Source organism: Osmia bicornis, chromosome 10, assembly GCF_907164935.1.
Source record: "Osmia bicornis bicornis chromosome 10, iOsmBic2.1, whole genome shotgun sequence".
Classification (NCBI taxonomy): Eukaryota; Metazoa; Arthropoda; class Insecta; order Hymenoptera; family Megachilidae; genus Osmia; species Osmia bicornis.
Window position 1 is genome coordinate 7,886,491 of NC_060225.1, and position 13,909 is coordinate 7,900,399.

Genomic DNA, 13,909 nt, shown 5'->3' on the forward strand with positions numbered 1-13,909 from the left:
TACGTTTGTCTGCTGTAAATGTTTGAATATTTTTGCGCATTCCCTCTTGGGATGGCTCTGTCGGTACACACCTGCCTTCTCTCGGTTCGATCCTTTCTGAGCTCACCCTGAAAGCAAACGAAAAAAAAAAAACATTAGTTTTCTTCAAAGAATCAATGTAAATTGTTAATTTAAGGTACAAAAATAAGGGACAGAAAATGATTCGCAATTAATTAACAAGTGTTAAGAAAAAAGAATGGAGATGGCGGATTACATTGTTTATACTATTAAAACAGGGCTAATAAATAAATTTACATTAAGTGAAATAGATATACGACTTAATTTTTCATTTATTACTCGAACACGATTACTTAGAAGTAATCATGATTGCAGAAGCAAACAATTACTGTAGAGGAGTTAGATACGTCGATCTAATCTTAAATATTTATCAAAGACATATCGATAAATGAACGCAATATGATTTTCAATGCGTTTGACGTAAAATAATACGACTGTTTAGGAGTATTACAAAATCGATACCTTTCTTTTAGTCAGCTCGAGAAGCAGAGAAGCGTGTACTTACAAACGAAACGTAAATAGTTAAAACCGAATTAAAATCAAGGCTAGGTATCATGAATGATTAAGAAGGAAATTAAACAGATGCGAGTAACAAAAGGAAGAATGAAAATTGTACGAAAACACAAGCGAGAATGTTATGGGACGCGAGAGGTTATATGTACTGACGCGTTTAATTGACAGGGGACGCATGCTTATCTTAGCACGTTTTATATAATCTTTATCATTAATGCACGATTACAGTCATCTACTACAAAGTTCAACGTCCTAATGCCGGTTTATAGCCAATTCAACACACGATGTAAACAAATTGATTGGCCCCTTGTTTGGAAGACGACCATGACAAGGTAGGAGAAACGATTATGTACGGAGCAGCAAAACACTCACCACAATTATCGTTGTTACGTCGAACAGTTAAACATTAATGTATCGTTTCTAACGTTACATTTTCAATCAATGTACACTGTATCTACTTTTCACACACTGGTCTTATAAAAGCTTGTGTAAAATATGTAAAAAAGGCAATAATTAGGAAACTGACAAGAACGTCGCCATAGCGGTGTTGGTGCTGCGCGGCCATATTGGTTTAGAGTTCCTCACTTGGGAAGTGGCGCGAATTTACAAACATGGCCGGCAGCCCACGTGAAACAAAACCCGATTCTTTTCCTTTACAAACTCTATGCAAGAATGCTTTAATATTTATATCTAATATCCTTTTCTATATATATCTAAGTAAATCATAATCGATACTTAAATTTATTTGATTCCTAAGCTACGAACTCGTCATGTTCTACAGAAATATGATACTTGATTCTTTTCAAAGACTGTATTTCAAATTTGTGGACACGGAAACACGATCGTTATTTAAATAACTTTAAATTATACAATAAATTTCAATTGTCAACATCAGAATAAACTGAACATGAAAATCAAACAGGCATGCCACCATGCATGTTTCCTGTTGATCCACAGTGACGCTACATTCAAACTGAATTGTCCTGCCATCTACTACACGAAATAATGGCAGTTGGATAAGACGCGTAGCAGGTAGGTTAAACATTATATTGGTAAAATTAAATATTCCCCTGTAAGTATCGTAACTGTTTATAGAATATGCTACCTCAGTCGTTATAAAATGTTATAAAATAATATAAGATAATCTGATTTTTTTCTATTGCAAATGTTACCGTGAACTGCACGAGCGAAATAATTGCTAATAACTAGACATTGAATAGGGCAGTGTGGATAAAAGTTAGCTTACATGATTCCTGAGTCGTTGTAGCTTAGTATTGTTGAATAATTCAATGTAATTTGATACACGGAAATGTTAAATCAATTTCAGTTAATCGGTAAAAGCGGGAACGTGGAAGCGTCGGTCGACGGTGGCACCACTGTGAAGTTCGTGCGCTGTAGTACAGTACGATGCTGTACTACCGAGCCACGCCCTCGTTCGTTAGTTCCAATTTTCGTCACCAGGTGGTGAAAGTGATCCCGCGCTCATGTAACGCTCTTACTTTAAACAGTGTTAATAATTAATAAACTAATTGTTAAGTGGCAAAAATGTGCCTGCGAGTTCCATTAACACTCAGGTTTGTAATACTATCATTTGAACTACGAAATATTACTTCAAAATAATCAATTTTCGTTTTGTATTCGATTGAATTTTGTAGGCGTCTCATCGGATGATGGCGTCACTTGTACGATTTGAAAGATCCACGATTTTAAAACTTCAAACAAAGGGGTGAGTAACAATATTTATGCAAAAGTAGTATCAAATTTATTTGTTTTAAGCGAAAGTATAAACCGATGTATCATTTTTAAGAGGAAAAGGGTTATTAGTCTAAAACTTGTACCGTTTAGTTGTAAAAGGAGTAGCACTTCGGTCGCTAGATGGCTACTCCATAGCGTTAATGATACTGCGACGTATTTAGTAAAACATATGAGATTTTTATAGGAATGTTTGACGTATTCTTATTGTCAAGTGTTGTTAGTACTAAATGTTTGTCGTTTGAGATAGCACTTTGCAATTTTGAATTTTTTCATAAACATTTAGCTGTTCCACTTGTACATTCCATGGAAAAGTATATTACATTTCGTGTCGTGGAGAAAACTCAAAGTAGGACGGGAAATTTTAATGAAAGCCGCGTGTCTAAGTTTATGACGCATGTCGGATGTTTCGTGCAACAAATTGTGAGCATCGTGGAATATGTATTTCTCAAGTCTAGAACTTTGCGTCCCGTATACGAAGACCATCGCGTTAAGAGTCGTTACGTAAGTTTGGTTATCCGCTGCCATACGAAAGCGCATAACTTCCTTAACGAACTCTCGAACGAACTTTGGCGACTTACTGCTTCGATTTCAGTCTCGCATACCTTGTTTAATTAGCGTCAATAATTTCTAGACGCTACCTTCCTACCTTATTCTTCTCTTCCGCTTCTTTTCTCCTTTCTATTCGTTCGACTTTGAATCATTATTTACGCTCGTTTCGTGGAAAGAAACTATATAATAATAGGAAAAATAATAGGCAAAAATTAATGACTGTACTCGGTCCTGTAAGTAAGTTAGATCAATAATTTGTAGGAATCGTGAGAGTATAATTCCAAAAACTTTAAAGCTCTGTAGATGCGTTTTCGTTCTCGGTCGTCGGCTACGATATAACGGAAGGGTAGCAAAGTTACGGGGGCGGAGTTTCAAACTCGTATAAATGTGTGTGTAGCGTAGCAGTCTCTTTCCATGTTTCTGATTACTTTACAAAACTTTTTTACCGCGCCAGGTAGTGCAACGAACGCTTTCAGACGTTTGTTCATAGCGCGTTCTGTCTGAATTATTATGTTTGAAAAGAATACTTACGCATTAAATCTGTCTGTCGAAATACGAGTGTATTATCCGTCGTCGATCCGCCGAATGACGCGGTTGTAAACATTGGCGTAGGTATGAGATCTTGTTTCTATACCTCGTGGAATGTTTCACCGGTGCGCACCTTGCCGCGCCGATAGTGTACGAATCGGTCCGAATCAAACCGAAGCGATCCGAATTTGAGATCGGCTATTAGTTCGCATTGTGATACCGAACGTGATGGATCGTTCACCGATTTCTGACGTAAATTATCTAATTTTTGACAAATTAATTAATAATTTGACGCGAAATAAGTGTTTGTGTGCATTATTGGAGAGACTGTAATGGATTTCTATCGATAGGATATCAATCTACCTGTGGAAACGAGCACTGTCAACTGTTATCTTGGCTGCTAGCGATCCGGAAGCTGCAACTGGAGGCGTCAGCTTCGACATATAGCATCTACAAGGTAGGAAGATACTGATAATTGTATGATAAATCGCAATAAACAGAAAAATTAGATGTTGTTTGGTATGGAATGGAGTAAAGCGTAAGAATAAATTCGGTAGACTATCGGCTATCAAGCTTAACGGTTCGGTGAGCGATTATTCTAGCTGTTAGAGAAGGCCCCGCCTTGCCTTCTCCGATCGCCACGAATTTTGTTCGAACCAAGGAAACTAACTGATTTCCCACGGGATAAATCTTTGGCTAAGGCACGGAGCGTTAGTGGAAGTTTGACGTAAATCGATCGTAGAAGCTCGGATGCGATTACGAACGAGTTACCGTCGCGATTCTTAATCTCAAACGGTTCTTGAAACTCTTCTCGAACCGTTTTACTCGATTCCTTTTTCACCTTTGGTTTTTTCTCTTTCTTTCCTCTCGTTTGCACGATCCGTATCGCTTCCGAGCGATTTTGCTCCATTTTCTCGAGCCATCAAACGCACGCGTATCGCCAGTATCAGACGTATTCCAGGTGCGTGTGCTACGAACGCGTGCCACTATGCGTTACACGCTCTGTACTGTATGCTATATGCTGTATGTTGTGTACCGTGTATTCTGTGTGCTATATGCCGTATGCGGCGAGTCCTATTGCCTGTCGGAAGATTTGTATCTGAACACTGCTCGAGGCAATTCCATCTTGAAATGGCCGCTATTCCGTTCCAGTAATCATATCGGAAGGGATTTACGCGTGTACGCCGAGTAATTGCCTTCGAACTAATTTCCTACGTTGTTGCCGTTCCAATCGTCGGAAAGTACTCTTCGATCCCTTACCAATGCGTTACTCTACATGTACCTTCCAACTGTTTATTGTCATTCCTTCAGCCCTTCCTTCGTCCAAGGTGAAATCAAGTTAGTTAGTTCGGATCGATTGATCGTAACTCGCTACAAGGGAATGGAGAATTCGACAAGAATATTCGATTAAGAGGATGGGTTGAATGTTTTACCGGTAAGGAATTTCGGCGTAGTTGCTGACAGATTCCGGTGGTGTACGAGAGCGACAGAAGGAACGAAACGGTTAAAGGGTAGTTTTAAAAAATGTTCATTTCGGTAAACGAATCAAGAATTGGAAGCTCGTTGGGAATTCGTAATGGCATATCTGACATAGGCAAAGGAACCGTATTTTGTGATCGTCAATAGCGGATACGATTAACGATTCTTTGTATCGATGAAATAACTGGGACACGTGCTCGCAAAACGAATTTACTTAAGTTTGTTTCCGCCGTCGAATGAAATCAAAGATGGAAACCGGTGCAGGATAATACGATGAGAAAGCTTGGCTCGAAATTGAAATGGAAATAGAAATCGGAATCGAAAGAATATCAAAGATTAGGTCTTCGTGCTTTGCGTATCCTCGAAACAAATTGTCAATAACACGTGCGCTGGCAGCGAACTTACCAATGGATTCAATGTAAACGCATCCGTGTGTGTTTATCTGTAGCCACGCGCGATCGAGAGGTCAAACTTTTTCCAAGCAGTTTGTGTAACGTTGTTCCACGAGTTCGGCCAAGTTTTGAGACAGAAACGAAAGAAGAAAGTTTCCCGCGAAACTGCGAGTAGTCTTTTCAGCGAAGCACCCGAGGGAATCGAGATGTTGTCCGAGATCGTCGGTAGGGGAAACCGTTTTTCTCTTCTCCTTTTTTTTTTTTTTAACCAATTCATTGTTCCGACTGTAACTCACAGGTATTTCACGTTATAGTGAAACGTTCGACATTTCGGTTATCGGTAATAATAAGAATAAGTAATCCGTGCGTCTTCTCTTGAAACGAAAGGGTTGGTGGTCCTTGAAGTAGAGTTAGCGCGTCACGTGCAAACCAAACGAAATTCAAACGGGTGCGGGTAAAACGGAAGGAAAGTCGAGAAACGGACAGAAAGAGGAAAGAGCGTGCAGCGTATCCATTCCGGTGCTCGGTCGGAATAAATGCTCGGTGGCTCGTGTTACGCCTTCATCGTCCGAGGGTGTAAGGGGTGGTGGTGGCAGATCGATGACCACGCGAGGGTGTTGAACGCAGGTGACGTCATGGCACGTACAGTGCTACGAAATCGGGGTTAAACAAGCCTAAGCTCAGGGTACATATATGCCGGTCAGAGACAAGCCGTCTCTCCTTTCTCGGTAGCTATGCCGCTCGTTCTAGCTCCGTTGGAATGCTATAGCCAGCCAGCTTCCGTCGCGCGTTCACCGGAAACGTGTCCAGAAGCGACGGAAACAACGTTGTTCCATTACAGAGCATTATTGCGTTTGACCGAGGTACGCAAAGGGCAACGCGACGCGTTCGTGTACAGAGAGCAAAACGGTACGAGACCGTGCTAGCTCGCATTTATTTAGTTATGCGTTTTCACGAGATTCGCCAACGCAAATGATCCCGGGCGTTCGCAGTGCGGGGGTGTATGCGACTACCGCAACAACCCTCGTCAGCCTCGTATCAGCTTGGCTTCGAGTTTGAGAGAACGAGACAGAGGCGGGTAAAGCGACGCGACGCGACGCGACGCGGCCTTTTTGGCGCTCCCCCGTCGCCTCGTGGTCTCCCAACGCTCTGCTGAACGCTCATTCTCCGACCTACTAATTTAGCGGATTAATTAGCCGCGACACTAAGACTGAGACTTGCCGGCAAGGCGGAAATCCAGACCTCTCGACGGAAAATTTCTGTCGTATTACCGAATCTCGAGCTTTTCTTCGCGACGATCCTACGCGAGTTTGTGTAAACTTTGGGAATCGGATTAAAACGTTAATCGGACTGCCAGCGGGCGGAATTACTTCGAAACGAGATTCTCGCTTATACGTAAAGTGGATCGTTCAATTTCCCTGAGAATCCTGATTCTTCTTCGTGTACACGTGTACACGATACACGCGACAGGGCGTCGCACCGTTACACGTTTTCCCTTTAATTAACGCAACTTTATGCACTCTTGCGTCCTATTTTAGCAATCGATATTACGTTTAGCAACGATTTCGGTGCCTCGTGACGGTAGATAATTATATCTACCCTGACAGTCGATAATTGATTAGCGGCCTGTGCGAGAGTTGTAAAGTAACGACTCTGTTCGTTAGCTGCGTTAACAAACGATATCGGATACCTTGCAATTTAATTAGCCGTTTTGAAAGCTACCCGTGGTATCGGTCAAATTCTATTAAACGTTCGTATTGGTAGTAATTCTGAAGGCGCAAGGAAAATCGGACAAAGGGAAGAAACGTTGTTATCGATCAACCCTGCTTCGGAAGGAAGTACACGATTGCTTTCACAATTCGCAACCTCTTGTAGCGTTTTTGACATCGATTCGTTTCCCGCGATCGGATAAAGTAAAGATCTCGTTTATCCCGTATCCGTTTTTTTTCTCGTTTCGATGTCTCTCGGTTCGCTCGAACGTGCTAAATTTTACACACATTTGTGCTACAACGCGTAATCCCGTTAATGATTTGCTGACCATCCGCGCTAACGATCAGCAATCCTCTCTCTCTCTCTCTCTTTCTGCTTGGCGAAAGGGAAATAAGGACGAAGAGAGAGAGAGAGAAAGGCGAAACGGAGGGTGCAATTCCACTTTGCGATTACTGCCGAATATCCATCCGTATGAAATTCGAAACGCGCGGGATTCGACGTTTTTGGAAACTCGTGGCAATCGGTTAGATAGAAATCAGGGACCGAAACATTTACGAGCGAGAGTTATTTTTGGTTATCCGAATTGTTTGAATTATTCGATTATAAACGTTACGCTGGCACAACGAGGGCACTTCGTAGCGATTCGCGTAGGGAAAATTGGACATTTTTTTCTCCTATTGTTCTTCTTCCATTACTTTCCTCGTGATATTGCAATTGTATGTGTGTTGCACGTAGAGCGTGGTAGCGATTCGCACCAATTTCGAAAGCGAACATCAAGAGCACGGCTTTAATCAGCCTTCCATTGTACCGCTGACAGTAATAACGGAAATGCTGAATCGAAGATTAGATTAGAACTAATGCAGCTCTCTGTAAGGGGGGCCGATAGATGAAGCATAGGCAGAGGCATAGAACAGAGAATAGAGAATAGTGAAATCCAGTCGATGGCGAGTGCAAACATTGAAATATTCGAACGCAGCTGGTCGATATCGCGTTCGACTCTGATCGCTTGCTTTTTAGCTTACTCCCACAACTGTTCGAGGATCGATTGTTAGTTTCGCGAAGAAATTCTATTCGGTTCTCCTTCTATTGGTATACGATCAGGATTCAGCTTTTAAGCTGAAAGATTTCATCGAATTCGGTTTTTTGGGGATAAAAACGGTCTGTAATTCCGTGATACATAACACAAATAGAGGAACGTTTGTGCAAGCCGTGTAATAATATCCGTTGGTGAAAAGTAAACGTTTACGCGGAAAAGAAAGCCGGATCGATACGGTAAATAGTAAGGTATAACGTGTTGTTGGTTTCTTCTAACACTCGAGAAATTACGATAACAGGATGCTGAAATTGATATGAAACTTTCGAAAGGGTTGCTGCTCCGTTTTTCTAGAAAATTATTCGCCTGTAATCATATTCGTAATCGCGTGCGATGTTTGACAAGGGTAAATTGTTTAAACGGTTGTAGAAGTTGTAAGACTCGTTACGTGTACGCGAGATTGATAAAAGTATTTTCATTGCTGAACCTCTTGACCTTTCGGCCATTTCGTTAGAATCGAACCATCGATTCCTTACTCGCGAAATCGCCTTTCGTCTTGCTGTTTGCTTAACTATACAGAGACAAAAGCCAGGCAGGAGGGAAAGGGCGAAACGTAAAGTAAGAAGAGGAAACGATAAGGAGTACGAGTGACGCTGAAAAGTGTGGTAGCGTGCACCGAAGAAGCGGTAGACCGGATTAGCATAGATATTGAGCACTCGACGGTCCAGTAGAGGAAAAACATTTTGGACTTTGTTACTGTGTTAACCCACCCATCGCTTCCGTTCCCCGTTTCTCTTTCTTCCTCTCAAAGAATCCGCAAATATATCTCCGTTCGTTCCCTGTTTTCTTCCTATGCCAAATTTGTTCGCCCTCAAAAAAACCGAAAACTTTTTCAAAACTTTTTCAAAATTTCGAATCGATTCGTTTCTTCGAGCCACAAATTCAGACAAAAGTTTCAGTTGACTCGTGCAGCTGATCGCAAAAGTAGTACGAGTCAGCGAGTTTGGTATTCGATCCAGATCTATTTTAAGTCTTCTAGTTGACGCTGTTGATCACCACTGACGTTCAACTAGCACGGACTTTGCTATTTACATTCGGGGGATATACGTATAACGAAGGATCAGTGCTAAGTCGCACTCCAAGATATTGGCCGCCGAAGCTCGTGCGCGCAGAATCCGTAGGATTTCAAAAGAATAGTGGCAAAGAAAATCTGATAAAAGCCTACTTTGCATGCGTATGGAAAATTGGTAAACTATCGGATGAAGGTATCAACGGGATCGTAATTTAACACGATAGGGGCCGTAGCTCAGAGGGATTGAATTGTCGGGAAAAACACAAGTAAGATCGTAGATGAAGGTTCTCTGGTTGCGATGGCCGAGAAAAATAAACGGTACTGTCTCGTTTCGGGAGTCATGGCTGGATCGAGGCCAAGAAATCGCGAAACTGATAAAATTTGCCAAGTAAAGCCAGCGTTCCTTTTTCTAGTCCGTTTCGGTAAGACGGTAGTTCTGCTGGGTCAACAAACTCGCTCGGAGGAATTGGCAAATTGTCAGCTCGATCGTAACGTACACTCGAATACGAATCGTTTTTAGTTTAAACGCTTTCAACGTAAACCGAATACGCGTACTTTATTTAATTAGCCGAGAGAGAAGAAAAGAAAGAGAGAACGCGTTTCTAACCGTGAGCTAGTACAGATTCGCGAAAGGGCGTAGAATAAAGAGCCGCGAAAAAGAAGAGGGCAAGCACTGTTTATCCTCACTTTATCGCTGAATGGTAGCAAGTATTTTGCAGTAACGCGAGACACGCGTAACCGCAAAATGCTCGTTGCCTCCACCCTCGCGTTTTCAGTCGCGTTTCACACTGCCACCCGCCCTTTTGCAAAGACTTTTTCTTCCTTGTTATTTCACCACGGTATTGGTCGTTTTGCCATCACGCAAACTACCTAGTGGCGAAAGTAGCCTTAAAAAAAGGATGAAAAGCGCGGAAGCGACGAAACGGGGAGGACAGACCGGCGTAATAAGCCGGCTCGAAGAAATTATATTTTACGATTGCCGCAGCATTTAAGCCGCCTACGGTGCAATGCACGCGCGCAATTATTCTATGCATTCTAAGCTGCGATTATGACTGTTGGCCTTCTCGACCGCGCCTTCCACGTTCTACGCCCTTTTCTCGCATTTCATTATTCATAAACTCCAACTAACTATGTATAAAACGTTTCCGTTCTACCGTCACGTCGATACTCTACTTACATTCGTCCGATCCCGAACCCATGCATTTTTATACCTATTATACCTATTATACGTGTTCTTAATCTCGAATGATTTGAAAGGCTTACTTTACCCTGAATTTTGAAGATTTTCTTTCGAACGCGACAAACGTGTATGCATCGAAAGAGCGAAGATCACGGTATCGAACGGTTATCAGCCGTGTTCACCGAGAAAGTTTCTTCCTCTTTCGTGAAAACCTTTCCCTCTACAATCTCTGATCTCGCGCAAGAGGAAGATTCGATCCTTTGTGGCCGATGAACCGGACGGCGAGGTTCTCGTCAACGCGAAGCAGCTTTCGAGATTGGCTGCCTACGGTGTCGCGTCACCGTACAAAATCGGCATCCTCCTAGACGATATTGCCAACTTCCCTTCCTCGCCTCTTCGCATTTTCCTCTTTTCCCCTTTCTTTCACGGAGCCTGAACCCTTGTCTCTCGCGCGTCTCTCGGTAAACTAACCTACCATTCTTCCATTTTCTTCTCAACAATTTCTTGTTTGATCTACCATTCTCTGTGTATGCTAGAATTCGTGTTAGAAATAATACACGTGCAACGTTGTTGCTTTCTTTAGCCCTCTCGCAATTAGCCGGGTATACGTAATCGTTCGTTCGACTGCGTGTTCAAGAGGGCAAAGCTTAATCGTGCTTACGCTTGTAAAAGCTCGCACGCTCGGAACGCGTCATCGAAGAGTGGCTTGGAAAATTGCGTTTCGAAATACCGAATTAAAGTCCGGCGATGCGTGAATCGAACATTGCAAACGATTTCGAACCTCGATTTAGAGGGATACGCGAACCAACCAGTCGCGCTTCTATTAACAGAGATAAAGTCTTTGTTGTAATTTCGATACAACCGATGTAAAAACTCGAATTCGTTTCGTTTCGTGCTCGTCACGGTGCTCCAGTTACCTAGAAAGTATTATCACTTTCAGTCGGGATAAATCTATACTTGGAATCGTTTTGGTCGACGAGACTGGGTAACGATGTTAACCGTAATTTGTAATTAATTTATTAAAGAAGATCCTATCGTTTACTTGGTACCACGACGAGGCAAACAACGAACCTTTGATTCCGAATGTTTTAAACCGTGTTTCCGATCCTGTACAGCCTTTCGACCTGGCCAAAATGGTTTCATCCTCGCCGATTACATTCCCAGTTTCATCTCATTGCACGATATTTCGTGAAATGCTTTCGGATTACGGGCCACGTGTTTCGACAAAGGTACTAATAAAAGCATATCGAGTACGATATACCCGAGCAGCACACTGGTACACGTATTTTTCAGTCTTGTTTCGTTTAATCGATAATACGTTACGCGATTTAATTTTTGCAAGCGAATCGAGACGTCGCGACGCGTTGGTAACCGGGCTACCGTATTTAGGCCAGGTTATTCGAATACCTGCTTTACGGTGTCTAGAAAGAATAGTAGCGGGAAGAACGAGTAGCCTACAGCGACGAGAGAATAAAAGGGGAAGACACTGATACGACGGCTATTCTAAGGGTGTCTGGTACGATGACAAAATTTTCCACGACGTTATCCGTTTCTTTCTTTTCTTTCTTCCTCTTGCGGTCAGGTCAACGTAAATCGGGATAAATTAAAGCTGAGTAATATGAAAAGATTATTTGGATTATTTGTCACTGTTAATACGTACGTCAATGTTATTTTTGTCGGACGATTCATCATTTTACGGACGGTAATGAAAGACGCAGAGTATAATTCGGTATAAGCGAGGATTTATGGATAGTCGTAAATTCATACGCGTTGCACTTTTGGTAATATGAATTTTTCGCTTCAAACGTCAAATACTTTGCCCTTGTGTATTTTGATCCTTTTGATGGATAGCGATCCGTGCGCGATGCCCGTTGTAATAAACACGTGAAAAGATTCACAGGTGCGGATACAGATGTAAACGATGCGCGATGAGTTTGTTACATCCCGGGAAAACTGGTTTCATCGAAATAGCCCGTTATTGTTTCCCGTCCTTTGTTGAATTTTTGATTTCCACCAGTGAAATAGTTTGTCAGCAGAAATTTGCTATTTCGAAATGTTACGTCGCTGCAAACCGACACAGCTTATTTGTAGCTTGGTATAAATTCTCTGACGTGGAAACCTCCTAATGTTAATTCGAAACAAAAGCACGAGCGTCGCGAGGGTCCTAGGAAGTCTAGGGAAGAGGGAACGCACAGAGTAGAGTATAGAGGCAATGCGTTAGAGTAGGTAGAGGCAGAGGCAGAAGTGGAAGCATAGCCAGAGACAGAGGCGGTGTGGTAAAGGTAGGTAGGGAGGTATACCGGAAACGCGACGAGGATGCAGGGAATTGCGGGGTGTTGCAACGAGCTAGCGCATTCGGTACGGTAGGAGAACGGAACTGGGGTTTTGTTCGAGGGACGCGAGGGGAGCTTGCCAGAATATCCACCGCAACAAGGTGCAGTTGGGAAAAGGGAATGACAAAATGAAGGAAAAAAATAGAAGCCGCAGAATCGGCGCATAAAAGCGGACACGAACAGCCTGCAAGGGTAAATAGTAAAAAAAAAAAAAAGAAAAAAACGTAACTGGACCACGAATTAGAAATTTTCAGCTTTTTCCCCTCGCTAACAATTCCGCAACCGCATTATTCCAACCGGCGACATTGATTCGCCGTCGTTGCTCCGCTTTCAAAGTTTTCCTTCATGTTAGCTCGATCTCGTAGGGGTTTAAGGATAAATCCGCGGGTATCGATTGTTTTAACGGTCGCGTCGCGTCGGTCGTGGCGATTAACGCGTGTCCCGTCGAAAATAAGTATCGTCTACTGATAAATGTGCTCGGAGTATTGAGGGTGAAACATGGTTCGCTAGGTAGAAGGGAAATTCCATTGGCCTCGCGTAGATATTTTCCTCGATTCCCGTGAAACACGCGAGCAACCGCGTTACAGTGCCCCGCGTACCCTACACATCAGGCTTGTACGCTTGTACGCTTGTACGCGCATGGAACGAAGAGATCGCTTTATACCGCTTCGTTCTAGGTGTACCGTAAAAATGCAAAGCAGGCTTGCACGTCGGCGCATACATCAGCGTACACGTGCACACGAGACAGTCGTGCCGCCAGCGGCGTCGCTACCACGGGACTTGAACGTAGACGAGGAGGGGTTCGTTTACCCCGCACTACCACTCCGTTATCAACTCGCCCCGATATTATCGACAAAACGCAATTTTCTCCGCTGCGCCGCAATTTGACGTTAGCTTTTCTACCTACTTACGTCTTTTTCACTTTGCCCCCGAACCTTCGTTTTCTTCCCTTAATAAAGATCCGATCGATCGTCCGAAATCACAGCACTTTGATTGGCCATTAAATATTTTAACGAAATGAACACATCCGATCCTAATACGATCAATTATTTTTGGAACACGATTTTCAATCTCGTCATTCATAATAGATTTTCTCTAAGAACCTCTTTTAACGCGCTTAGCGACGTGCTCGGTTATTCAAAATAGTCTTCTTCTTTCGTGTACTTTCTCGATTTTGCAGTAAGAAGCACAAAGTCGCGGGCTCGCAGAGGCAGAAGCAACGCTTTGAATCTGCAAGTATGGCCTTTGATCGTCGGTAGGAATTGTATAGGTAAAGTCGGTTCTTCAACGACCAGAAAACCTGACAAA

At 42.7% G+C, this 13,909-nt stretch overlaps 2 protein-coding genes across 11 annotated transcripts in view; one reads left to right on the forward strand and one right to left on the reverse strand.

Annotated features, from left to right (window-relative positions):
* The window catches only part of LOC114875593 (tyrosine-protein phosphatase Lar), a 160,691-nt gene extending 158,774 nt beyond the window's left edge, over positions 1-1,917 (reverse strand). For 6 of the 8 annotated variants that reach the window (XM_029186034.2, XM_029186032.2, XM_046287615.1 and 3 more), the window contains exons 1-2: positions 943-1,125; positions 4-107 (exon numbers count right to left, since the gene is read on the reverse strand). The gene's annotated coding sequence lies outside the window, so the exon portion shown is untranslated. Of the gene's footprint in view, positions 1-3; positions 108-519; positions 774-942; positions 1,126-1,816 lie in introns of those variants that run through there. The other 2 variants (XM_029186030.2, XM_029186031.2) reach the window with 2 other exon arrangements.
* Positions 1,918-2,045: 128 nt separating this feature from the next.
* Positions 2,046-13,909, forward strand: part of LOC114875599 (cell adhesion molecule 3-like) — a 107,605-nt gene continuing 95,741 nt past the window's right edge. For 2 of the 3 annotated variants that reach the window (XM_029186045.2, XM_029186047.2), the window contains exons 1-3: positions 2,046-2,144; positions 2,226-2,296; positions 3,753-3,859. The gene's annotated coding sequence lies outside the window, so the exon portion shown is untranslated. Of the gene's footprint in view, positions 2,145-2,225; positions 2,297-3,622; positions 3,655-3,752; positions 3,860-13,909 lie in introns of those variants that run through there. The other variant, XM_029186046.2, reaches the window with a different exon arrangement.